The sequence below is a fragment of the Perognathus longimembris genome, chromosome 7, assembly GCF_023159225.1.
Source record: "Perognathus longimembris pacificus isolate PPM17 chromosome 7, ASM2315922v1, whole genome shotgun sequence".
NCBI lineage: Eukaryota > Metazoa > Chordata > Mammalia > Rodentia > Heteromyidae > Perognathus > Perognathus longimembris.
Genome location: NC_063167.1, coordinates 16,328,577 through 16,356,445, shown reverse-complemented (window position 1 = coordinate 16,356,445; position 27,869 = coordinate 16,328,577). Strand labels below are relative to the sequence as shown.

At 41.7% G+C, this 27,869-nt stretch overlaps 1 protein-coding gene across 2 annotated transcripts in view; it reads right to left on the bottom strand.

Moving 5' to 3' along the window:
- Positions 1 to 27,869, bottom strand: part of Arid1a (AT-rich interaction domain 1A) — a 91,176-nt gene that overhangs the window by 54,016 nt on the left and 9,291 nt on the right. The window lies entirely within an intron of this gene.

The window sequence follows — 27,869 nt, the reverse complement described above, 5'->3', positions numbered from 1 at the left end:
CAGGCCAGCTTTGTACTGTGATCCTCAGATCTCAGCCTTCTGAGTAACCAGGAATACAGGCATGAGCCACCTGTAGCTGGCATACTTGTCTTAAGAGTTAGGCACCAGTGGCTCATGCCTATAGCCTAACTACTCAGGAGGCTGAGATCTGAGTGGAGCTGTGGCTCAAGTGGTAGTGCGCTAGCCTTGAGCACCACTCAAGCCCCGAGTTCAAGCCCCAGGACCAGAACACATGCACACAAAAAGAACACTGTTTGATAATAGAGGAAAAGAAGTAGAGCTTTCACGAAGGGAAAATGAACAAAATGATACTCTATAGAGTAAAAGCTGTTCTAAATATCAAGAACAAAAGGGTAGAAGCAGAGTTCTCTCAAGCTAATTTGAAATTTCAAAAAGTGATAGTGGGAGTACTCCCCTCCCAGACTGTAGAGAATCACAATAAAGCTATGTCCCAAATCACTACTAAATGTTAAGTGTTATTAAAGGGCTGTTTCCAACAATCCTAACAATATCTACCCAAGTCCTGTATCTATGTTTGGAGATCCAATAACATTCCCAATCATAATTTTGGAGCTTACTTGGATTCTTTTGGAACTATTTAGGAACTTCAAATTTAACAACAACATACTAGTGAGTAATAAATATCTATGTGCTCTTCTCCAATACAGCCAGCAATGGAACTAAAATACCACCATTCTCTCCTGTAAAGAGCCATATCATGCCACACATCACACTGAGGTCCACATCTCAGCCCACATTGCAGCTGTCATCTATGCTGTCCCCAAGTGAAGGGACATTTGCTGGACAGATATCAACCTGTTCTGGGTATTTGTCAATCTAGGTCTCTCCACAACATGAATGACAGTCATTACCATGGTCATCTTGGAGCTTCTAGAGAAGTAGCTATTAACCAATGGGGCAGGTTGGAACTTTTTGTAAAGCTCAAACAAATGCCTAAGTCTCTCACTACAGATTCCAATTTAATGTGTCTGGGAAGAATTTGGACTTCTCCCTAGATCATCTTTTAAGATCCTTGGTGAGGAATCAGTGATACAGCAACTTTATTGAGGCAAATTCAATAAAATTTTCTGCAATATATGGCTATTAAGTATTACAATATGAGATATAACTATAACTGTGTGTGCGCGCACTGGTCCTAAGGCTTGAACTCAGGGATTGGGCACTATACCGAGCTTTATCACTCTAGTTGGTGCTCTACCACTTCAGCTACAGACCCACTTCCAGCTTTTTGCTGATTAACTGGAGATGATATCATGGATTTCCTGCCCAGACTGGCTTTGAACCTTAATCCTCAAATCTCTGTCTTTTAAGTAGCTGGGATTATAGGTATGAGCCATCAGCACCTGACTTTTTTTTTTTAAAGCATGGTATTGGGCTGGGAATGTGGCTTAGTGGTAGAGTGCTTGCCTGGCATGCATGAAGCCCTGGGTTCAATTCCTCAGTACTGCATAAACAGAAAAGGCTGGAAGTGGCTCTGTGGCTCAAGAGGTAAGAGTGCCAGCCTGGAGCAAAAAGAAGCCAGGGACAGTAAGTACTCAAGCTCTGAGTCCAAGCCCCAGGACTGGCAAAAAACAAAACAGCATGGTCTTACTATGTAGCCCAAGCTGTTGTCCTTGAACTTCCAACCCTCCTGCTTCAGGCTCCCTAGCACTGACAGAACCTTGTGCTCTTGCCAGGTTTTTTCATTCAAAATTGTTGCTCTGCCACTTGAGACACATCCCTAGTCTACCATGCTGCTGGCTAATTGAAGAAAAGTCTCCTGGACTTTTCTGATTGATCTGGCTTTGACCCTTGATCCTCTAATCTCAACCTTGTGAGTAGTAAGTAGGTTTTTAGGTGTAAGCCACCCACCTAGGTGTTCTTTTTAAATTTAAATTTACAAAATAAACCAGAGCTCTGTAACATGTAGCTAGTCATTATCATATTGCACAGTGCAGTTCTAGAGCGATATACAAATACTTTTTCTATCATTCTCAACTCAATGGCAGCTCCAAACTTCCTATCTATTAAATCTTGAATCCAGACACTGGTGGCTCATGACTGTAATTTGAACTACTCACAAGGCTGAGATCTGAAGATTGCAGTTCAAATAAATAACCAATATATTACCAGTAATCCAAAGTGCTTCTATATTAGCTCTATGGTATGCCACAATTTTACATATTTTTCAGTCTCATCCCATAGTTTTCCAGTATTGTATACACCCAACTATATGCAATTAATGGCCTGTTCCTCTGCCCGCCCTCCTGTCCACATGGCTTGCTCAAGTAGCTACCTCCAACTCCCATGCTGAGGATCAAAACCAGGGCTTTGTATATGGTAGGCAAGTGTTTTACCCGCAAGTTACATCCCTATCCTCACAACTGGGGGAGGGGGGACGTTAAATCTTTCTGAATGAGGCCACTTCCCACATTTTTTGCATGCTTTGATCTCACATATTTCCAATATCTCTCTTATAGTCAGCAGGTCATAGGTCTTATTATACCTATACATAAGGTCATAAATACTTATTTATACCCAACCATTCCAACTGATTCCTTTTTTTTAAAAAAAAAATTTTGCTGGTACAAGCGCCTCAAGTTTGTTCAGCTTGCTTGCTTGCTCAGCTGGTACTCTACCATCTGAGCCGTGGCTCTAGCCCAGCTTTCTGAGGGCAGTTTCTGGAGATGGATGTTCACAAACTTTTCTGCTCAGGCTGGCTTCAAAACACAATCCTCCAGATCTCTATCTCTTCAGTAGTTAAGATTAAAGGTATGGGCCACTGGTGTCTCACCACAACTTAGTTACATTTCTCAAGACTAAGTTCTTCCTTTTTTTTCTTTTTCTTTTTTAACTTGAGGGCAGAGGTCTTACTATGTCACCCAGGTTACTGATAAACTTATGTGTTCAAGACTAACTTCTAAGAAGCCAGAGTTCAGGCAGTTTATCTTCACAGTTCCTCAATACCCACATGCAGAGCTAGGTCTTAGTAACTGTTCAGTTGCAATGCTGCCTGCTGCAAGAAATGGATAAAGAATAATGTGGGGAGAAAGCCCAGATCAAACTAGGCATAAGGCCAGAGACACACCCTAAACGCAACCCTAAGATAGGTTATGACTTTGAGGGAAAAAAAACCAACAACACTAATATATTAAAGAAGGTTAAAATAGTCAAGGAAGAACACACATATTTTGAGAATAACTATTCTATACCAGACAGGACTCCAAAACTGCAAAGACATCCCCAAAACACACTGTTTAAAAACAAAAGGTCAACAGGTATATTGGCACATGCCCTGTCAATACTTAGGTAGTAGAGGCAAGACAGCAAATCTAAAAGCAGCCTGGGCTACATATAGTGGAAAGGTTTTTTTTTTTGTTTTTTTTGTAATTTATTTATTAATTAAACAAAATTTTTTTGAAAAGGTGTTGCGCAAAAAGGGTACAGTTACATAGTAGGGCAGTGTGTACATTTCTTGTGATATCTTACACCCTGTTTTTCTTTCCCTTCCCTAGGTCAGGTAGACATATATACAATACACAATGTACCAAGAACATATACAGTAGTCACATGGCCTACGCCCAAGAAAATTCGCCTAGGGCTTTAAATGTAATGTCGACAGTAGGGAAAGATTTTTTTTTTAATCACCTTCTTTCACATCAAGGGGCCAGATATAGCTATCTATATGCATCTATAAAATGGCTAATGGAATCTGCCGTCTCAACTTTAGGATTGCAGGCCCTTATTTGGGGACAGCCAAAAAAAAAATTCTTTTTCTAAAAATGAAATTTAAGGCATTTCCTTCTTCTGGTCATCAGTTTTTTTTTTTTTACTCTTTTCACCAAAGGCTCATAATCAACAGACCATGCAGCTTATTTGGTAAACAAAGATTCCTCTGGTTTCATGTTAGTTAATTATCTGCTCATATCAGAAGAGGAAGTTGGTAGAAATCTAACTCATAATTCTGACATTTAAAACCATTGTGAAGCCAGCTACCAGTGGCTAGTGCCTATAATCTCAGGATGTTGAGATCTAAGAATAGCAGTTCAAAGCCAGTCCGGGCAGGAATACCCATGAGACTCTTATCTCTGATAAACTACCAAAAAAGCCAAAAGTGGAACCATTGCTCAAGTAGTAGAGCACTAGTTGAATAAAAACGCTCAAGGGAAGTGGCACTATGGCTCAAGTAGTAAAGCACTAGCCTTGAGCTGAAGAGCTCAGGGACGGTGCCCAAGCCCAGAGTTCAAGCTTTACAACTGACCAAAAAAAAAAAGTTATTTTGGGAAGTGGTGCTGTGGCTCAAGTGGTAGAGCTCTAGCCTTGAGCTGAAGAGCTCAGGGTCAGCACCCAGGCCCACAGTTTAAGCCCCACAACCGACACACAGACATACAGACACACAAAGTAAAACAATGCTCAGGGACTGCAGCCAGGCCCTGAGCCCAAACCCCAGGACCAGCACTAAAAAAAAAATAATAAGGAAATAAACAAACAAAAAACCCACACCACTATGAAGGATTTGTGATGTGCACTTATGGTATGCCCCCATTCAATCCCTTGTAATAAAGAACCTTAGATCTTCATTAATCAGTTTTATTGGAAAGTTGCAATTTAAGAACAGAAAAACACCTACTACATGCAAAGTAGAAAAGCCAGTATCAGCAGTCTGTAAGCAAAAGGAAGAGAGTAGGAAACAGCTAGAAAGAGCCAGAGATTCTACTCAGGGAAAGACACAGAGGAAATCCTTTCAATGAGAAACCACAGGAGTAGATTACTGTGATTACACTTCAAAAGCAAAGGGTCTGCGAAAGAGACACATAATTGAGAGAAAATGCTGCCCCTTGATCAGGGAAGTCAGGGGGCCCCCTGCTATATACTCTCTTGCATTCATAAAAAATAAAAAAAGTGGAAAGAGCCAGAAGAAACTCTTCATTTCAATCTACCACTTATCTCCTTCCAGATCACTGACCGTGTTATAAACTGCCTGCCAAATGAAATGCATCAAAGATGCAGTTTAGGGCCATCAAAAGCATGGATGCTAGTACACTTGTCCTGAATATATTCAGAAACAGCTTGCAGACTAATCATTTGCAGTTTCCTGCTCTAAGCAAATAGAACTACAAGTCCCTCCAGACCATTTGGTTACTAGAATCCCTAACACTGTCTTACTGTACCAAGTGAGGCCACAATGGCTCTCCAAGGTTGCTGAATGTAACAGATTGAACTTTAGGTGCCACTGGGCTAAGTGTCAGATAACCAAAAGTAATGATTCACAGATTAAACATAGTTACAAATTCTCAATTTGGACATGAATTATTTACAAAGAACAGGTGTAAGCACTCAAAGGTCTAAGAACCTAACTATTATTTACCAAAATGCATCACATTATGTGATAATAGGCAGAAGACTATAATTCTGAAATAGAATTGCAACGGAAGAACTCTAGTTCTAGTTCCCATCCAAAGATAAGAAAAAGGAAGTGGCCAGTGAGCAACCCTAAACAATAGATTTAGCCAGGCACCAGTGGCTCACGTCTATAATCCTAGCTACTCAGGAGGCAGAGATCTGAGGATTACCTTTCCAAGCCAGCTCAGGCAGGCAGAAAAGTCAGTGAGCCTCAAATCTCCAATTAACCACTCAAAATACGGAAGTAGGGCTGTGGTTCAAAGTGGTAGAGTGCTAGCCTTGAACACAGCACCCAGGCCCTGAGTTCAAGCCCCACAACTGACAAAAGAGAGACAGAGACAGAGACACAGACATAGACACAGACACAAACACACACAGGGAGGGAACAGATTTAACACCTAACAGAGCCAAGGATATGAGTAAAAATAAAGAGGGATGGGCCAAGGACTGCCAAAAAAAAAAAAAAAAAGTCCCTCAGAAAAGAAATCTTGACCATCACTTACTTGTCCTGTTTCCCTAAATGCCAACTAGTTAGGACCAGTATAAACCTACAGCCAGAACCTAGGATTTGGGACATTTAAATATTATTTCTTACCCATGCCTTTAATTTATTCCTGGCCAGATTTATTGTATGACTTTTAATAATAACAATAAAAAAATGCATCCCTGGCTCTTTAACCGAAAGAACCCCCTAATTGATTCCCACAGTAATTAACCTGCATTTTACCTCAGAGAGCAGTAGTTAAGGAAGTCGGCACTGCTATTTATAACTCATCTCAAATTGAGGGCAGACTGCCTAAAATCTAACACATCCCAGCTGTACTCCTGTTTGAACTGGGGCCAAGGGAATTTTTTAAAGCAATCTTGGCACCGAATGAATGACACCAACAGTATGAGAGCGCTAGTGGTTGTGTTGTGGTGACGTAGCACTGGAGGTGGAATGGGAGAGGGGGGCCAGTGTACTGTGATCCCTCTCATGCATGCCTGCTGCTTGCTGAGTCCCAGTACAGTAAGCTGGGAACCGCCCACTGAGAGCCAAACACAGGAAAAGGCTTTTCCTGTGGAACGCCTTAAAGTGAGAAACACATGGCTAATCTGCATAAACTCGAAGCCACACCGCCCCTGCCAGGAAGGTTAGTGCTCGTAATCTCTGGCCATGAAGCTGGCTGCCTGGGAGGACTTGGACTGGCGCCTGATAACCCAGAAAGAGCGGAGAGAACAGATGGGTAAGGACCCCAGTAGAAAACAGCCCCAGGTCACATGACTTGCCACATGGCCTCGCCAGCACAAAAGTATTGTCTGGCTGCACCGCTCTTATACAAAGGCACCAGGCCTTGGCTTCCTGTGATTCCAAAGACTGGCAGCAGCTGTTGATCCAGTTCTTCCCCTATGAAGAGGCATTTCAGGCAGAGATGAGTACAAAAGTTAAAGATGAACCAACAAGCTTTTATATCCCTATCAATTATATGGGCTCATTTGGATCCCAGGACTAAGATCAGATCTTAAGATGGAGTAGACTTCAATACCTTTTGTACCTGATACACACGATTTGATGAGCATAAGTCATTCCCACTGTTTTTCTCTTACATAGACATTGGTGGTATCTAACGCCCTCTAATCCTGCTTCCTTTCTTTGCTCCTTTCCTCTTTTCAGTATTTCATGGCTTTGAAGACTGGCCAAAGATCTGTATCCCCTAACTGAAAAGAACTATCTAAAACTCTATTTTAGTTCTTCACCCAGAACCTGCTTCCCAAAGTTGCCCAAGCTGGTTTCTTACTCTATGGTTCAAGTGGTCCTCTTACCTCAGACTCGAGTGCTGGGAGTACAGACATGCCCCGCTATTTTGGTTTTGACAGTACAGAGTATGAACTCAGGGCCTTGTGCTTGCCAGGCAGATGGCTTTAGCTTTACCATTTGCGCCATATACTAAGCCTTTTCAAAGTTATTTTTCATATAGGTTCTTTTGTTTTTGCCTGGCAGGCTTGGACCATGATCACCCTATTTAAGCCTCCTAAGTTGCTGAGGCCAGCATGCCCTGCCCTGCACATCAGGGAACCATGGCACTATAACCCTAGGACAATAAGAGATTCCTAACCTTCAATCTGATCTCCTCAATTAGCCCATTTCCAGCTAATGCACAAGTGTGAGGAGACACTCAGAAAGGGCTGCAACCAAACCTGACTCAGAACCTTCCAAACTCATACTATAACACACACCTGTAATCCCAACACAGAAAGATATAGATAAAAGGGTCTCATCATCATCTTTAAATGTAATCTGACTCATGGTTGCTAAGATGTGACTCAGCAGTCACTCACATGTGGTCCTAATTCCAAAGAGACAAGTGTCTCACACCTGTAATCCTAGCTACTTAGGAGGCTGAGATCTGAAGATCAAGGTTCAACGCCAGCCTGGGCAGAAATGTCTGTGAGACTCCATCTCCAAAATAACTGGCAAATGAGCATAGCACAAGAGCATAAGGACCTGAGTGCAAACCCTAGAACTGTTCAAATGAATAGTTGAGCATCATAACACAACTATCAGGATTTCAGTTACAGGCCAGCTTGGGGGGGGGGGGGGACAGACACAGGACAGACATGACCAATAAGCTGGCCACCATGGAAACATGCCTGTAATCTCATCTACAGAAGTGGAGGTAAGAGGATTGAGGTCTGAGTCCTGCCCAAGCAAAAAAGGAACCTTATCCAAAAGAAATAAAACAAAAAGGTCTGGGAAAGTTACTCAAGTGGTAAAGGACCTGCCTAGCCAAGCACAAGGCCCAGAGTTCAAACCTATGTACCAAAACAAACAACAAGATATAGATAAGACAGAACAATTGCTCTATACTTCCAAACCAAAAGATCAGAGAAAACTCACTGAAGTTAGTAGACCAAGGGGGAACAGTAATTGAATCATATAGCAAAACTCTTAGCAGATTAAGAGACAACTGTAATAACCACTTCACAGCTGTCTACTTAAAGGAAGCATGCCAGAAACACCACAGCCAAATGGCACCAAAAAGGTCTTCAAATAAAGTAGTTAACACACCAAAACAACCCATCTCCCGACAAATGTTAAAAATCCTTTTCTTGGTAAAGTGATAAAGATCACTTTTCTGTACATACACAGCCAATTCCTTCCTATTTCCAACTAAGTATCATAGCCTCTAAGAAAACCAAGCAACTTCGTTGTGTTTGAGTAGAGCAGGGAGTATGCCTGAGGCACTGTTTCAAACCCAGGGTAAAACAATAGCATTCATTGACTTCAATCCCAGAGAAGAAAAATAAAAAGCCTAGGGCTATTAGGAATAATTATTAAGGCCCCCAAGAAGATTAAGCAAGAATAAAAATGCCTAGCATCAAATTTGAACATCTCCTCTACTGCCAGTGGCTCATGCCCATAATCCTAATTACTCAGGAGGCTGAAATGTGAAGATCAGAGTTCAAAGTTAGACCAGGCAAGAAAGTCTGACAGACTCTTATCTCAAATTAATCACAAAAGCCAGAAGTGGAGTTGTGGCTCAAGTGATAGATTTGAGCACAAAAGCTCAGGGACAGTGCACAGGTTCAGAGTTCAAGCCCCAGGACCCCCCACCAGCATAAAATAAATAAAAAAAAAGAACCCTTCTTTACACAGGGGAGCTGTGAACATGGCCTAGTGGGCAAGAGTGCTTGTATACATGAAGCCCTGGGTTCGATTCCTCAGCACCACATATACAGAAAATGGCCAGAAGTGGCACTGTGGCTCAAGTGTTAGAGTACTTACTAGCCTTGAGCAAAAAGAAGCCAGGGGCAGTGCTCAGGCCCTGAGTTCAAGCCCCAGGAATGGCCAAAAAAAAGAGTAAGACAGGGCCACAATTCAAAACAGGAATGTCCAAGACACCCCTAATCTCCAATTAACCATCAAAGGCTCTTTGTAGAGATGTGGCTCAAGTGGTAGAGGGCTAGCCTTGAGCTCAAAGATAGTGCATAGACCCTGAGTTTAAGCCCCAGGACTAGCCCTCCTACATAAAGAGTGAGACAGCCAGTGTGATGACACCCACCCATAATCCCAAAAGGCAAAGGCAAGAAAGTCTAGTTTAAGGACAGTCTGAATTACATGAGAGATCCTGTCTCAAAAACTACAATAAAGGGAGCTGGGGATATGGCCTAGTGGCAAGAGTGCTTGCCTCATATACATGAGGCCCTGGGTTCGATTCCCCAGCACCACATATACAGAAAACGGCCAGAAGTGGCGCTGTGGCTCAAGTGGCAGAGTGCTACCCTTGAGCAAAAAGAAGCCAGGGACAGTGCTCAGGCCCTGAGTCCAAGGCCCAGGACTGGCCAAAAAAAAAAAAAAAACTACAATAAAGTAGGGCTGGAGATAGAACTCAAGAGGTAAGAACATCTGCCTTGCAAACATGAGGCCCTGAGTGTATCTATCCCCAGTACAGCCAAGTGGAGTTTAGAGGCATAGCTCAGGTGGTAGAGCATCAGATACCAAATTCAACTCCCAGTCACAAGAAATTAAAAAACAAATAATCAAAATAAAACAGGTAGGGGCTGGGAATATGACCTAGTGGTAAAGTGCTCACCTCATACACATGAAAGCCCTGGGTTCGATTCCTCAACACCACATATACAGAAAAAGCCAGAAGTGGTGCTGTGGCTCAAGTGGTGGAGTGCTAGCCTTGAGCAAAAAGAAGCCAGGGACAGTGCTCAGGCCCTGAGTTCCAGCCCCAGGACTGGCAAAAATAAACAAATAGATAGATAAATAAATAAATAAAACAGGTAGCAGCAGTGTGAGTGGTCAGAAGAAGGCTAAACCGAGAAGCAGAACATTCGCGTTCCCATCCCACTTCACAGACCAACTTCCTGGGAGAGCCAGCGTAACTCAACCTCCTCAGCTATACAATCCAATCCTACTCCACAGATTCTGAATGAGCAGCTTTAAAATGGGGCCACAAATCTTTGTTTTTAATCTCAGGAGATTCTTGGGAGCATTTGGCTACATGGCCTCCCTCCAAAGCCTCTCCCATCTCTAGCACAAAGTGACTGTGGAATTCAGATACACACTCAGTTTCCTTGGTCAAACAATAGTCTCAAGAGGGCAGTGGCTGGCCAACAAAGAAAAATAAGGACACTGACTCAGATTCCCAGATTTTCAATTAGCATCATCCTCAAAGCCAAGCTTTCTCTGATTTCCATGCCCAGTTTCTGATGTGTTCACCTGAACATGTATCACTAACACAGGATTTATTTTACTCTTATTTACTATCTGCATTCTTGACTACAATATAAATTCTAAGAAGACACATTTGTGTGCACACAAACTTTCCTACTTCGTTTTCTTTTTTAACCTTTCCTCCTTCAAAGTAACAAAGGAAAGACAACCTTAGAAGATAAAATGAAACTTGGTTGATCTTACAATTCTTATCCTTATTCATGCTGAGAGGAAAAGCTTTGGGAACCTACATGGCCATTCCTGGGCAGTGAGTAGTTAAGAGCTCTGTCCCCCAGTGCCTTTAACTTCTCTGACTTCCCCAAGAGAATAAACCTAATAGTAATAGTACAATCATCTGTCCTCAGCTGAAACTCAGATGTTACTAAACCCTACATATATAGTTCATATACACGAATGTACAAAATATATAGAGTTTTTCCTATATATATCTATATATTAGTTATAGAATACATTAAGCACAGTAAGAAGTTAGTAACAACGAGTAATAAACAGATAGTAGTTGACTTCAGATACATGAAACTGTGGAAACTAAAACCACAGAAGGGTGGCCAGGCCTATTGTATGAGGTTAAATGAAATGAATTTACTAAGTAAAAAAACACATTTTTCCTCAATCCTGATGGACATGCACTAGATTTAGACTTTAAATTCATTGACCCTCCACTGAGAATACCCTTTCTTCTCCCACATTAGACCAGTTCAATCTTGTATGCCAAATACCTCTTTAGCATCGTCCCCCCCCCCCTTTTTTTTTGCCAGTCCTAGGGCTCCTTTTGTTCAAGGCTAGTGCTCTATCACTTGAGCCACAGCACCACTTCTGGCTTTTTTGGTGATTAATAGGACATAAGAATCTCATGGACTTTCCTGCCCCGGCTGGCTTCCATCCATGATTCTCAGATCTCAGCCTCCTCTGAGTAGCTAGGATTACAGGCATGAGCTGCAAGCTCCCAGCTTCAACAGCCTTTTCTGATGAACTCATTTAAAATTTATTTTTATTTTTTTGGCCAGTTCTGGGGCTTGGACTCAGGGCCTGAGCACTGTCCCTGGCTTCTTTTTGCTCAAGGCTAGCCCTCGGCCACTTGAACCACAGTGCCACTTCTGACCTTTTCTATATATGTGGTGCTGCGGAATTGAACCCAGGGCTTCATGTATACGAGGCAAGCACTCTTGCCACTAGGCCATACTCACAGCCCTCGTTTAAAATTTTAATGCTGCACACTTTTGCCCTAGGTCCCTGATTAACTTTTTCCTGACATCCCACTAGTATATATGGTTTGCATATTTAACCTCTGTATCTTAACCTATAGCAATACTGCTAACTGTATGTTAACAATAATAACTCCAAACCAGGTGCCAATGGTTCACACCTGTAACCCTAGTTACTCTAGGAGGCTCAGATCTGAAGATCATAGTTCAAAGTCAGCCTGGGAAGGAAAATCTGTGAGACTCATTTCTTTTAATAAACTACTCAGAAAAAAGCCAGAAGTAGAGCTGTGGCTCAGTGGCAGAACACTAGCCTTGAGCAAAATGAAGCTCAGAGACAGTACCCAAGCCCTGAGTTCAAGCCCCAGGACTGACACAAAAATAAATAAGTAAATAACTCCAGAGGGTGGGCATATGTTTGGATGTATTTAATTCACCACTATATACTCTAGCACCCTCAGCTATCACAATTCTACACAAGTCTCAAATTTCTGGCAGTAAAGTTTTAAATTTAAGCCAGAACATTTGACACCTGTTACCACACACTCAAAAGACTAAAAGCCCAAATTGGTGAGCCAGAGGCTACCTGGCAAGTAAATTAAGGGGACACAGAAGGAGAAGGAGGAGGACGACCACATGTATAGAGTTTGAACACCTCTTTACCAAGTCATTTCATCCCTTGGCATTATAATTATCCATAAAAACAAGCATTAAAAGTGTATTTAGCCAGGCACAGTACATGCCAGTAACTAGTTGCCCAGGAGGCTGAGGCAACTGAGTTCAAGACCAGCCAGGGCAATATAACATGACTCCCTCTCAAAGTAAAAACAAAAAACTCACATTTAACAAAGATATGGGAATTTAAGTTCATAACACAAAATGACTGATAAAAAATGACTGTTATAGTAACTGTCTATATATAAAAAACTTAAAATAAACTCTTTCTCTACTCTCAATAGGAAAAAAAGGTTGAAAGCAGTTTCAAATTCCTACCCCTCTCCCCACACACACACACACTCTGGGAATGTGGCTTAGTGGTAGAGTGCTTGCCTAGCATGCATGAAGCCATGGGCTCGATTCTTCAGCACCACATAAACAGAAAAAGTCAGAAGTAGCACTGTAGCTCAAGTGTAGAGTGCTAGCTGGCCTTGAGCAAAAAGAAGCTCAGGGACAGTGTTCAGCTTCTGAGTTCAAACCCCAAGACTTGCAAACATACACACACACAATCAGACCCGAAAAGAGGTGGACACTCCAAGTTTCAAGCACCACCTACACTCAGTGTTCTCTCAGGAGAATTTGTTCAGTAGCTCCTTCTAAGAATTCTGACATTATAGCCAATAGTTTCAACCAGGGCAATACCAGCCACTGAGAAGCATTTGGAAATAAATGTATGAAAATGCTGATTTTTTTGGTTGGTGTTGTGGTCACAGCAACTTTGTAATGCTACTGGCATTTATTACCTGGGGAGTAAGATGCCAAATGTCCTGCAGTACAGCTCCACACAAAGAGCCTTGCTGAGAAACAATAAACCCTCACCTATTATACCTCAGTTTCCTGTAAAAGTGAAGGGAAAGTAATCAAACTGATACCCATTCAAAGAAACCAACGGTACAAAGTCACCCGCAGTTAAGGTGAATATGAATAAAATTTTAAACAATAGTTGGAAGACATTTCAGTGAAACTTTTTACTAATTGTAGTAATAGATATTTGTGATTATTTGCTTACTTATTTCTTCACACTAGAAAAAAGTACTCCATGGGAGCCTAGAGAGTGGCTCAAGCCTGTAATCCTAGCTGCTCAGGAGGCTGAGATCAGAGGATTAAGGTTCAAAGCCAGCCTGGGCAGAAAAGTCCATGTAAGACTCTTATCTCCAAATAACAACTCAAAAACTAGAAGTAGAGCTGTGGCTCAAAGTGGTAGAGCACTAGCCTTGAGCACAAAAACTCAGGGACAACGCCTGAGTTCAAGCACAACCAATGAAAAAAATGAAGAAATGAAGGAGGGGAGGGGAGGGGAATTTCATGGATGCAGGAATTATGAATTCTATGTTGACAACATGCTGACTGACAGCCCTACAGCCCAATAGGTACTTGTCACATTAGTGGAAGCAACTAGCAATTGCAGATACTCAAAAGATTATTCAAAGAAGATATTGCCATACTTTTTAAGAAATAATTTAATGGCTATTTTTCCTTTTATTTTATTTTTTGCCAGTCCTGGGGCTTGAATTCAGGGCCTGAGCACTGTCCCTGGCTTCTTTCTGCTCACTCTGCCACTTGACCCACAGGTGCCACTTCTGGCCTTTTCTCTATATGTGGTGCTGAGGAATCGAACCTAGAGTCTCATGCATGCTAGGCAAGCACTGTACCACTGAGACCACATTCCCTGCCCTGCCATAGACTTTTTACATTATCAAGTCCCCAACTACTTTATACTTTTTAAACTTTCAGCAACCAGACTGGACAATTATGTAAGCACTTAAAACATTATCACCCTAAAAATTCTTGGGAATTGAAGAATTTGATCAAACACTGGAAATTTTTGCTAAATTTTTTATGGTATCTACAAGTTGGTATAATATATCCCAACACATGTTCAAAATCAAGAACGTTAAGTACAAATGACATGACACACACACACACACACACACACACACACTTTTTCCACCAATATCTTTTCCACCCACAAACCAACCTCATGTTCTCTGACTGGAGAAAACCTTGGTGTGGTGGATCCCAAGCTTGAATGAGTGGGGCAGTTCTTTGGCCCTCTTTATTATATTTAACATTAAGTAATACAGTGAACTTGAATACATAGTGAAAGGAGCTTCATACAACACTGGTTTGATTTGCACCTAGCTCTCCCGATTTCCTTCTCCCTGCTCCATACTAAACAGATTTGCAGATAGTGTTCAAACCAAACAAACAAGTAAAGGCAAAACTCCCCTGGAAAGGCCTCATCTTTCTCCTTAAAAGCTCTCATTTCTGCTGGGCTACAGTGTCACCAATTGGGAGATAGTGTCACAAATTGAGAGATTGATGCAGGAGGATCACAATTTTGAAGCCAGCCTGGACTACTTAGTGAGAACTTGTCTCCAATGAAAACAATTTCTACCATGCTTTTCATTTGATCTACAATTCCAAACTTAGGCTGTTCTTGCATGAGTTATACAAATAACACACTAAATATCTTTAAGTCCACAGTTCTATTTCCTGCCAAAGCCTTTTAAGCCATGTTAAAAGGGGCATTGTGACATTATTGTGATTTAGAACTTAATTTACATACAGTCAGGGATTCTTTTCTCAACATGGTTAATTTCTATTTTGGGTAAAGATATCAAGAAGCAGTACCAATACCGATGTGTTTACCTTATTAATTCCTAGGACCTCCTTGGACCACTTCCTCAAAATATCGATCTTTGAGCCAGAATATGCTAATTCTACTCTTACTCAGTTAATAACTGAGGCAACCTTCATAAGAAGGCCAGATTGACATTATAAGTGCCTTCAAATCCTTAGGATTTAAGATCACCAATTTGTAGAAGAGAAAACCGAGTTAGGCAAGTTTCTATCTCTTTTCAAGCTTCAGAAGTTGTTGTGTGCTGGCAGCTCACAAGTGTGATCGTAGCTACTCAGGAGGCTGAAATCTGAAAATCAAATCCATCAAGTTTCAAAGGCAGCCACAGCAGAAAACCCTGTGAGACTCCAATTAACTAACAAAAAGCTGGAAATGAAGCTGTGGCTCAAAGTAGTAGAGTGCTAGCCTTGAGGGGAAAAAAACAGCTCAGGAACAACACCCCAGTCCTGAGTTGGGGCCCCAGGACTGATGTGTACCACAAGCATATACACACACACAAAGTATGTTGTTACCAACAACCTGTATACTAACTACTGTCCAGACAAACACATACAGAAGACCCTGACATCATGATGTCACAGAATACATGGGACGGGACGAAAATTACCAGCTACCTATTCAGAAGCTTACTGTCATTCTTCTTTATGTGTACTCTGGGCAGTAGAATCACATTAGGATGGATACTTAGCATACCAGGCTATGAAAATCTAGCAGCATCTACCCTTCCTTTCCTTTCTCCAACTCCCTTCTCAATCTACTTTGGCTCACACTTTCAAAATTATCTTCCTCAAGGTACAAAGAATTTCCTTTGTTTTTCTGAGGAGACCAAAACATAATCTCGTTTTATCCCAAATCATAAAATTAAACCACTATTGGTCATTTGAAGTGTTGTGTAAGTTTTCTTTCTTTTTTTTCCCCATCACTGAGACCTGAACCTGAACTCGGAGCTTTTTTGCTTTTTCTGCTCAGGACTGGTACATTACCACTTAAACCAGGCTTCTAGTTCCTGTGTTGGGGTTTCAAAGAAGCCTTTTCAAAGCAAAAGAGACAAACCACAAACTGAAAAGAAAAAACAAGAATGTTATAAATCTCTCCAGACCCAACAGAACACTAAAAATAGACTAAAGGAAAGCTAAGAATCTGTCTCTAGACTAAAGGCAATAAAACAAGAGACCAGATACTTTGGTTTATTAGTTAGACAAATGTACTAGGTAGGTCTTTCCAACATAAGATACTAGAGCTCTTAGTTGAAATGATGTTCTGAAAGTGGTTTTAAAAATTATTTCCAGGGGCTGGGAAGATGGCCTAGTGGCAAGAGTGCTCGTCTCATATACATGAAGCCCTGGGTTCGATTCCTCAGTACCACATATATAGAAAAGGCCAGAAGTGGCGCTGTGGCTCTCCAGTTGGCAGAGTGCTAGTAGCCTTGAGCAAAAAGATGCCAGGGACAGTGCTCAGGCCCTGAGTTCAGTCTGAGGACTGCCCCCCCCCAAAAAAAAAATTATCTCCAGGGGCTGGGAAGGTGGCTTAGTGGTAGAGTGTTTGCCTAGCATGCATGAAGCCCTGGATTCAATTCCTCAGCACCAAATACACAGAAAAAAGCCAGAAGTGGTGTTGTGGCTCGAGTAGCAGAGTGCTAGCCTTGAGCAAAATAAGCTCAGGGTCAGAGTTCAGGCCCTGAGTTCAAGCCCCAGAACTGGCAAAAAAAAAAAAAAAAAGATCTCCAGGTCTCTTACCATCTCTGTGTTGATAAAATTACTGAGGTCTCCATATGCTTTGCAGTCTAAACCTGAGTTAGATGCCAAGTGAAAGAAAGACTGAAATGGGGGGGGGAAGAGGATGGAGAAAAAAGCTAAACAGCAAAAGGATGAATTTTTTTAAAGTGAGTTTATTTAATGTGAGTTTATTAGCTGGGTGCTGCTGATTCCTACCTGTGATCCTACCTAGTCAGGAAGTTGAGATATGAGGATCATGGTCCAAAGCCTGCCTGGGCTAGAAAGTCTGTGAGACTTTTTTATTTCTGACCAGAAAAAAAAAGCTGGTAATGGGCCTGTGGCTCAAGTAGTACAGCATTAGCCTTGAGCAAAAAAGTCCAGGGTCACTGTCCAGGCCCCAGGACCAGTGTTTTTTTGTGTGTGTTTTTTTTTTAAAGGGGGGGGGGGCTGGGTATATGGCCTAGTGGCAAGAGTGCCTGCCTCATATACATGAGGCCCTGGGTTCGATTCCCCAGCACCACATATACAGAAAATGGCCAGAAGTGGCGCTGTGGCTCAAGTGGCAGAGTGCTAGCCTTGAGCAAAAAGAAGCCAGGGACAGTGCTCAGGCCCAGAGTCCAAGCCCCAGGACTGGCCAAAAAAAAAAAAAAAAAAAATTGCGAAAATGAGAAAACAGATGACACTGTATGAAAAGAAATGTACTTATTACCTGACCCATGTAAATGTAACCCCTTATGAATATCTCCTCTATAATAAAAATGAAGTAATTTTATAGTTTAAAACAGATTGAGGGGGCACTTAACACAGATGCACATACATGCACATAAGACTATTAACATGTTCATTTGTACATCACGTATCAAGTCACAAGTAAAACTATCAGCACACTGCTTTGAAAAGTTATTGCATTCATTCAGTGCAGCCAGGTTCAGTAATAACAGCTATATTTCTCAGGCACAAAGAAAAAAGAAGCCTTATAGTAAAATACTTGGTTTTTGTGAGAAAGATAAAGAAACTACATTAGAATTTTAGAAAGCTCCCATGAGCTGGGCACTGGTGGCTCACGCCTGTAATCCTAGCTACTCAGGAGGCTGAGACCTGAGGATGCCAGTTAGAAGCCAGCCCAGGCAGAAAATTCCATGAGATTCCAATTAATCACCAACTAAGCACCAGAAAACCGGAAGTGATGCTATGGCTCAAAATGGTAGGGCGCTGGCCTTGAGCAAAAGAACTCAGGGACAGTGCCCAGACCCTGAGTTCAAGACCCACGACCAACAAAGAAGAAGGGGGAGGAGAGAGATGGAGAAGGAGGAAGAGGAAGAGGAGGAAAGCAAGAGAAGGAGAGCAAGAGAAAGATACAAAAGGAGGACTCTCTTCTTAGGGTGAGATTGACATTTTAACACAGGAGAAAATGCCAAGACCATAGTCTACAAACTAAGTACAGGACCCTCACTAGGAATTTATCTGCCAATGCCTTAATCTTTCTTTCTTTTCCTACCAAACTGTGAAAAATAATGTCAGTTGTTAAAAAACACATAGTATAAGGGGGATTTTGTTATAGCAACCCAAGCAGACTAATACAACCACAAGCTCTTTTAGGGTTTTCTCTATCTGGTAATACTTTCTTCAAAGAGAGGGTACATATCTGAATCACTAATCTGTATGTAATTGGAAGAAGCCTCTCAGGCAATTCAGGTATGCCCTGCAGCCTAGTTTAGTTCAAATATATAAACCTGGTAATTTTCAAACCCAGGTGTGCATCAGCATGGCCTGAAGAACTTGTTAAAACATACAGCCAAAGTTCCAATTTCAGTAGATCCTGGCCTAAGGTTTTTGTTGTTGTTTGTTATAAAGGTGATATATTGAGGGGCTACAATTACATAAGTCAGGTAATGAGTAACATTGAACAACATAATGTCACTCCTTTCTGCTTGCTCTCAGTTTATCCCTCCCATCCCCACCAGGCCTAAGATTTATGTTTCTGAACAGCACCCAGTATTCTACAATCATTGTATTAACAATGTCTTACACTAAAACAACTGGTGCTTATAAAATTTATTTTGATAAAATTCAAGTTTGGTTTTGGTTTTGTTGCCAGTCCTGGGGCTTGAATTCAGGGCCTGAGCACTGTCCCTGGCTTCTTTTTGCTCAAGGCTAGCACTCTACCACTTAAGCAACAGCACTACTTCCAGCTTTATATATATATATATATATATATATATATATATATATATATATATATATATATATATATATATATATATATATATATATGTGGTGCTGAGGAATTGAACCCAGGGCTTCATGTATACGAGGCAAGTGCTCTTGCCACTAGGCCATATTCCCAGCCCCTCTGTTTTTTTGTTTGGTTGGTTTTGTTTTTGTTGAGGACAACAAGTTTGAAGCTAGTCTGTGTTACAGAGCAAAACCATGCCTCAAAACAAAATTATTTTATAAACTACCAAGTTTTGGTAGCTAACATTTATAATCCTACTTACTTGGGAGGCTGACATCGGAGTATCACAGACAGGTCAAAGCCAGATTGGGCATAAAAGATTGATTCTTTCTTATCTCCAATTAATCAGCAAAAAGCCAAAAGTGGCTGGGCACTGGTGGCTCATGCCTGTTATCCTAACTACTCAGGATACTGAGGTCTGGGGATCACAGGTTCAAAGCCAGCCAGGGCCAGGAGCCAGTGGCTCACACCTGTAATCCTAGCTACTCAGGAGGCTGAGATCTAAGCATGTCGGTTCAATGCCCAGACAGGCAGGAAAAGCTGTGGGACTCTTATCTCCAATTAACCACTCAAAAACCAGAAGTAGTGCTGTGGCTCAAATGGTAGAGAGCTAGCCTTGAGCTGAAAAGCTCAGGACAGTGCCCAGGCCCTGAGTTCAAGCCTCACAACTGACCAAAAAAAAAAAAAGAAAAGAAAGAAAGAAAGAAAAGAAAATAAAGAAAAAAAGCCAGGCAGAGCAACAAAGTCCATGAGATGCTTATCTCCAATTAACCACCAGAAACGCAAAGCCAGAATAGAACTGTAGCTCCAGGTGGCAGAGTGCTGTCCTTAAACTAAAAAATCCCAGGGACAGCAACCAGGCCCCATGGGGTTCAATCCCCATGACTGATACAACAAAAAAGGCCAGGAATGTGGCTTAGTGGTGGTAGAGTGCTTGCATAGCTTGCAGGAAGCCCTGGGTTCAATTCCTCAGTACCACATAAACAGGAAAAGCAGGAATGGCACTGTAGCTCAAGCAGTAGAGTGCTAGCCTTGAGCAAAAGAAGCTCAGGGACAGTGCCCAGGCCCCAAGTCCTGGGCACTGGCCAAAAAAAAAAAAGAGCAAAAAATGCGGCTCAAATGCTAGATGTGAGTGAAAAAACTAAGGGACAGCTCCTATTCCCTCAGTTCAAGCCCCAATACAAGCACCCTTCCCCCCCAAAAAAAATATTTTATCAACTAATGGTACTTTCATATCTTACTTATTGTTAACTACAGCCTACAACCTCTAAAGTAGGTATTTTTTCCTATTATGTAGTTAGGAATACAATTTCAGAGAAGTGACTGGTCTAAAGTCACACAGCCTAAGGGAAATTTAAAACTAGATTTTAGAGCTAATTCTATAAAATTTTTATATTGTACTTAATCTTCTATGTTCACTTTCTCCAGGTGGCAAAGTAAAATAATACATTCCTCTCCAGAAAGTGTCCAAGTTTCTGAAGAATATTTTCCTTTTTCAAAAATCGAACTCTCAGTGGAATACAATAGCTCAAAAGCTATGTATGTACGTTCATATAAGACTACTGTTGACATATTGTCTAATATCGACATTACATTTAAAGGCCTAGACGAATTTTCTTGGGCTTGGCCACGTGGCTACTGTATATGTTCTTGATACATTGTATATTGTATATATGTCTACCTGACCTAGAGAAGGGAAAAGAAAAACAGGGTGTAAGATATCACAAGAAATGTACACACTGCCCTACTATGTAACTGTACCCTTTTTTCACAACACCTTGTCAAAAAAATTTGTGTTGGCTGGGGATATGGTCTAGTGGCAAGAGTGCTTGCCTTGTATACATGAGGCCCTGGGTTCAATTCCCCAGCACCACATATACAGAAAACTGCCAGAAGTGGCGCTGTGGCTCAAGTGTCAGAGTGCTAGCCTTGAGCAAAAGGAAGCCAGGGACAGTGCTCAGGCCCTGAGTCCAAGCCCCAGGACTGGCCAAAAAAAAAAAAAAAATTGTGTTCAATTAATAAATTAAATGTTTTTAAAATTTTTCCTTTTGGTCGGTCATGGAGCTTAAACCTGAGCCTGGGTGCTGTCCCTGAGCTCTTCAGCTCAAGGCTAGCGCTCTACCACTTTGAACCACAGTGCCACTTCCAATTTTCTGGTGGTTAAGAGTCTCACAGAATTTCCTCCCTGGGCCGGCTTTGACCTGCGATCCTCAAATCTCAGCCTCCTGAGTAGCTAAGAGTACAGGCATGAGCCACAGGCACCTGGCTCTATGAATATTTTCAAAATACAAGACACTCAGACCAAAGTAACTCTTAGAGCCTGAATCTAATCCACAATCTCAAAGTTCTCTGCAGAAGAGAGGACTTAAGGTTCAAATTATGAGAACTGTTGCTCTTCATTGGAATCACAAAGCTAATATACCAAGTATCACAACTGTTCATCAGACATCCAGAATAATAAAGCTATAAATGGCAGGGGCAGACAAGAGCAAGATCTAGGCATGTTATCAAATTGTAACTAAAAGTTTTTCAATCTTTCACTTCATTTAAGAGCCCAAAGGAAGGCAGGGCACTGGTGGCTCATACCAATAATCCTAGCTACTCAGGAGCTAAGATCTGAGGACCATGGTTCAAAGCTAGCTAGGGCAGACAAGTCCATGAGACTATTATCTCCCAGGAAACTATCAAAAAGCTGGATGTGGGGGCTGGGGATATAGCCTAGTGGCAAGAGTGCCTGCCTCGGATACACGAGGCCCTAGGTTCGATTCCCCAGCACCACATATACAGAAAACGGCCAGAAGCGGCACTGTGGCTCAAGTGGCAGAGTGCTAGCCTTGAGAGGGAAGAAGCCAGGGACCATGCTCGGGCCCTGAGTCCAAGGCCCAGGACTGGCCCAAAAAAAAAAAAAAAAAAAAAAAAAAAAAATCAAAAAGCTGGATGTGGAGCTGAGACTTAGTGACAGAGCACTAGTCTTGAGCCAAAAAAAAAAAAAAAAAAAATCTTATGGACAATGCTGAGGTCCTGAGTTCAAGCCCCAGGAGTGGCACAAAAAAGAAAAGCTCTAGGAACTGGATGCTGGTGGCTCACCCCTGTAATCCTAGCTACTCAGGAGGCTGAGATCTGAGGATCATGGTTCCAAGCCAGCCTGGGCAGAAAAATCCCAGTAAGACTCTTATCTCCAATTAACCACTCAAAAACTAGAAGTGGCGTCGTGGCTCAAGTGATAAGAGTGTCTAGGCCGTGAATTCAAGCTCCACAACCAAAAAGAAAAAAGTTCTAGGCAATTCAAAAATAATGTCTGAATCAGTCTTGGTTCTTGGGGCTTGCACTCAGGGCTTGAATACTGCCCCTGGCTTCCTTTCGCTCAAGGCTAGTACTCTACCGTGCTACTTATGGCCTTTTCTGTTTATGTAGTTCTGAGGAACTGAACCCAGGGCTTCATGCATGCTAGGCAAGCACTCTACTACTGAGCCACATTCCAAGCTCCTTGAATAATTAATTTTGAAAAACCAAAAGTAGTATTTTATACTGGAGGTGTAGCTTCAGTGTTATAGCACTTGCCTACATCAATAAGCCCTGGGTTTAAGTCTAAGTACTGCAAAACAAAACAAGTATTTTAGTGTTACAGCTCTAGAGAATCAGACAAACCATGATTCAAATCCCAACTCTAAACTACTTCCCCTAGAGCCTATTTCTTATTCTATTTCCTCAAATGTAGAGGGAGAAAAAATAATAGAACCTACACTTCTAGAATTTTAAAAATTAAATGAGGAAACTCAAAAGAAAACTAAATATAGTAGTTAATACAAAATAAGCACTTAATATATGGTTATTATAATGAATACTCACCCAAGCATGCTATCATTTCAAAGTCAAAATCTCAGTGAGGATCCTTGCCCCAGGACAATGTTTTAGACAAACTACCTATAGAATTGTTCCCTAAATCCTTTATAATGTAGTTTAATTGGGGAATCTAGAATCCTAAACAAGTAAAAGAACTCTGAAGACGAGAGGCAAATTTTCCAAACCTGAATTACAGAGTTTTAGACTACTAAACTAATGCTAGACCAACCTATGAATACCAGCATGTCAGGACCAGAACAAAATGTTGTCCAAATGGCAAAAACAAAAACCATCTCTATTTGCAGAGAAAGCATGGTAATACACAGAAAGAAAAAAAAAATTCCCAGCATTTCTGCCCAGGTAACCTGATCTCTGATCTCTACAGACAAGAGAGCTGTAATGCCTATCCCAGAGATAGGGAAATCTCTGGGGAACAAGAGCCCAAAAATGACTATCTCCTTCAAAAGGATGTACCTAGAACATTGTAGTCTTTAATCCTCTACCACATGGCTTATTTTATGCTACTATTAAAGTTAAAATATACAGCTAAACAGTTAAAGTAAACAGCTTGGCCAAAATGCATTCATACCCAGCAAACAAGCTGTGAGCTCAAGAAAAATAGGAGGCAAAATAAAAACTAGACCCATAGCAAAAAAGTTTTAAACATGACTGATATTACATGATCCCCACATTTGCCTGCTGCCATCACACTGGTGCTAGCTTTTGGGGAAAGAAGGTTCCTTGTAAGAGACACAGCAAGCTGAAAGCTAACAAATTTAAGAGCAAAAAGTATACAAAACTTGGCTGTTGGTGATGACACACACACACACACACACAATTATAAATGTGCCATTGCCAAGGGAAAGGGAACTCTTAATATCTTAACATTGCAGACTTGAACATAGAAACAACAAAGGTTTATAAGGAAGCCCCAATGCAAACGAGAAGGGTAGAAAAAACCACAAGGCACATTTTTCTCTTCAGAAGGGTGGCAAATCAAAGCAGTGCTCTGGGCCTACAGAGCACACAGCCCAGTCAGTACCCAAAGCTTCTTAGTAGTTAACATCAATGTAACTTCCCACAGGGCGACAAAAATCTGTCCTGGATTACTGGATAATTTCTAATATGTACCATAACCAACACTAAATCAACATTTTCAGGATCAAATTTCATACTCTACAGTATGTTGGAATGCATTCTTGGCATTAGACTTCTTCCCATTTCAGTCTACCCTTAGAAAACACAGAAGCCACTGGGAAATAAAGACTCAATCTGTCCCAAGACAATCTTTCAGCTACGCACAAGTGACTAACAAAAACAAATTCACTTAGATGTCTCATCCTTCACATTCAATAAAAAAACTAATTTCATTCACTTAAATGGGGGAGGGGCAATTTCAGGGAAGAGTAGTCAAAGCCATTACATAAATGTTCACCCTAACCCTCTACAATTTAGGGTTCAATAAGGAGCTCATCTCAACACCTTACACACTGATATTCCAGGGCAATGAACAATCATGCCCAATTCTGAGTTATTAAAAATTTGCTATTGCAAAATGTCAAGTCAAAAATTAATGTCTTCAATATTTCATGTTTATTTTTCTTGGGGGCAAGGGGCAATGGAAGATTGAGTACAGTGGCTTAAACTCAGCCTAGGTACTGTCTCTGTTTTTTTGCTCAAGGCTGGTGCTCTACCACTTCAGTCATAGCTCTACTTCCAGCTTTTTGGTGGTTAATTGGAGATGAGTTTCACAAATATTTCTGGCCCAGGCTGTCTTTGAACCTCAAATCTCAAGCTCCTGAGTAGCTAGAATTACAAACATGAGCTACCAGCACCCAGCAAGATCTTGTATTTCTATACTGGTGAAATAATAACCCATCCTCCTTTTCTAGGTGAAAGCACTCTGGTAACACATCAAGCACTTTCAGCTATAAATATCCACTAAATGGGCTAGGAATGTGGCTTAGTGGTAGAGTGCTTGCCTAGCATGCATGAAGGCCTGGGTTCAATTCCTCAGTATCACATAAGCAGAAAAGGCTGGAAGTGCCTCAAGTGGTAGAATGCTAGCTTTGAGCAAAAAGAAGCCAGGGACAGTGTTCAGGCCCTGAGTCCAAGCCCCAGGACTGGCAAAAAAAAAAAAAAGTATGCACTAATTGATCTTGATGAGTACCGGGCCAAACCACACAAAGATTAGTAGGTAATAAGAAATAAGGGCTAGGGCTGGGGATATGGCCTAGTGGCGAGAGAGCTTGCCTCGTATACATGAGGCCCTGGGTTCGATTCCCCAGCACCACATATACAGAAAACGGCCAGAAGTGGCGCTGTGGCTCAAGTGGCAGAGTGCTAGCCTTGAGCAAAAAGGAAGCCAGGGACAGTGCTCAGGCCCTGAGTCCAAGGCCCAGGACTGGCCAAAAAAAAAAAAAAAAAGAAATAAGGGCTGGGAGTATGACCTCGTGGCAAGAGTGCTTGCCTCATATACATGAGGACCTGGGTTCGATTCCTCAGCACCATATATAAAGAAAATGGCCAGAGGTAGCGCTGTGGCTCAAGTGGCAGAGTGCTAGCCTTGAGCAAAAAAGAAGCCAGGGACAATGCTCAGGCCCTGAGTTCATGGCCTAGGACTGGCCAAAAAACAAAACAAAACAAACAAATAAGAAATAAAAATGACTGTGTTTCACAGGCTCTATAGACTATGAGCTTCATCAAATACTACTAGCCAACTTCTCAAATATAGTATCAAAGGCTATTTATGCCAGGCACCTGTACTCCCAGCTACTCAAGAGGCTAAGATCTGAGGATCATGGTTAAAAGCTAGCCTGGACAGGAAAGTCTGAGATTTTTACTTGGGGGAGGGGCATCCTGAGGCTTGAACTCAGGGCTTGGGCACTGTCTCTGAGCTTCTTTTGCTTAAGGCTAGCTAGCACTCTAGCCACAGCACCACAGCACTGGCTTTTTCTGTTACATAGTACTGAGGAACTGAACCCAGGGTTTCGTGCATGCTAGGCATGCACTCTACCGTTAAGCCACATTCCCAAGCTCTTTGTTGAGACTCTTTATCTCTAATATAGCACCAAAATAGTCAGAAGTACAAATGTGGCTCAAGTGGTAGAGAACTAATTTTGGGGAAGGAGAGAACATACCCAGGCCCTGAGTTCAAGCCCTGGCACATGTACACACAAAAAGAGCTATTTCTATGAACTGATCAATGGGCAAACTGCTATGTGGCTTATGTGGAGGTATATCCAACCTATTGACTCTTCATATGAAGTCTAACCCAAGCAACTCAGCTTAAATACTTGTAGCTCTTTAGAAATAGCAGTGTACGAGTTCCAACCTAGTACTTCCATGACTTATTTTGCTGAAGAAGAAAGATCAAACAACTCTGGCAAGGAAGAAATCCAGGCTCACCAACCAAAGCTGAATGAACCATTACTGTAGAGCTGTCCAGAGTACACAACTCCGAAAGTAACATAAACTTCTAAACTCTGAATTGCAAAAAACAAGTCCACGAACTGAGCAAAAATCTTAGCAGGTTGTACCAACAATCCTACAAACTATGGGAACCACTAAGATCCTGGAACCACTTTTTCTCAGGGAATTTTGTGGTTACAGTCTATAAACTGTCAGTCACAGGAACACATAACTATAGGTGTGAGGGTAGATGTAGTTTGATTCTAATTAAGAATAAGATTATGGTGAGGTGCCAGTGGCTCACCACCATAATCCTAGCTACTCAGGAGAGTAAAACCTGAGGATCGAGGTTCAAAGCCAGCCCAGGCAGGAAAATCCATGAGACTCCAATTAACCACCCAAAAGCCAGAAGTGGAGCTGTGGCTCAAGTGGTAGAGCACTAGCCTTGGTGACCTGGACAGTGCCCAAGCACTAAATTCAAGCCTGGGGTGGGGGGGAGGAAAAGATTATGGATAAAAGCTAAATTAAAAAAAAAAATTTGCCAGTCCTGGGGCTTGAACTCAGGGCCTGAGCACTGTCCCCGACTTCTTTTTGCTCAAGGCAAACACTCTACCAACTTGAGCCACAGTACCACTCTTGCTTTTTTCTATATATATGGTGCTGAGGAATCAAACCCTGGGCTTCATGCATGCCAGGCAAGCACTCAACCACTAGGCCATATTCCCAACCCTAAATTAATATCTTTAACTTTCCCCTTCTTGAACAGTTAACCTCACAAAAACTACACTTAAGCAGCTATCCCAGGCTAATTCTGTCCAATTCTGATTGCTCCTTACTCTTCAATTGCTTCAATCCATATTTTAGTCTGTTCTATCTACTTATAAAACTTGTCTATTTCAAAAACAAAGACCAGGGCTGGGGATGTGGCCTAGTGGCAAGAGTGCTTGCCTGGTATACATGAGGCCCTGGGTTCTATTCCCCAGCACCACATATACAGAAAATGGCCAGAAGTGGCGCTGTGGCTCAAGTGGCAGAGTGCTAGCCTTGAGCAAGAAGAAGCCAGGGACAGTGCTCAGGCCCTGAGTCCAAGCCCCAGGACTGGCCAAAAAAAAAAAAAAAAAAAAAAACAAAGACCAAATCTACCCATATAATCCTTCAAACAGGTCTAGCTGAGCACGGGTGGCTCATGCCTTTAATCCTACCTACTCAGTAGATTGAAATCTGAAGATCCAATGTTCAAAACCAGCCTTGGCAGAAAAGTGTATTAAGATTCTTGTCTTTAAAAATACGAGCAAAAAGCCAGAAATAAGCAGGGCCATCATGGCTCAACCCTGCAATACTAGCTACTCAAGAGGCTGACATATGAGGATTGTGATTCAAAGCCAGCTTGAGCAGGAAGTCTGTGAGAGTCTTCAAATAACCACCAGAAATGGTGTTATGGCTCAAAGTGGTCGCCTTCAGTGAAAAAGTTCAGGGA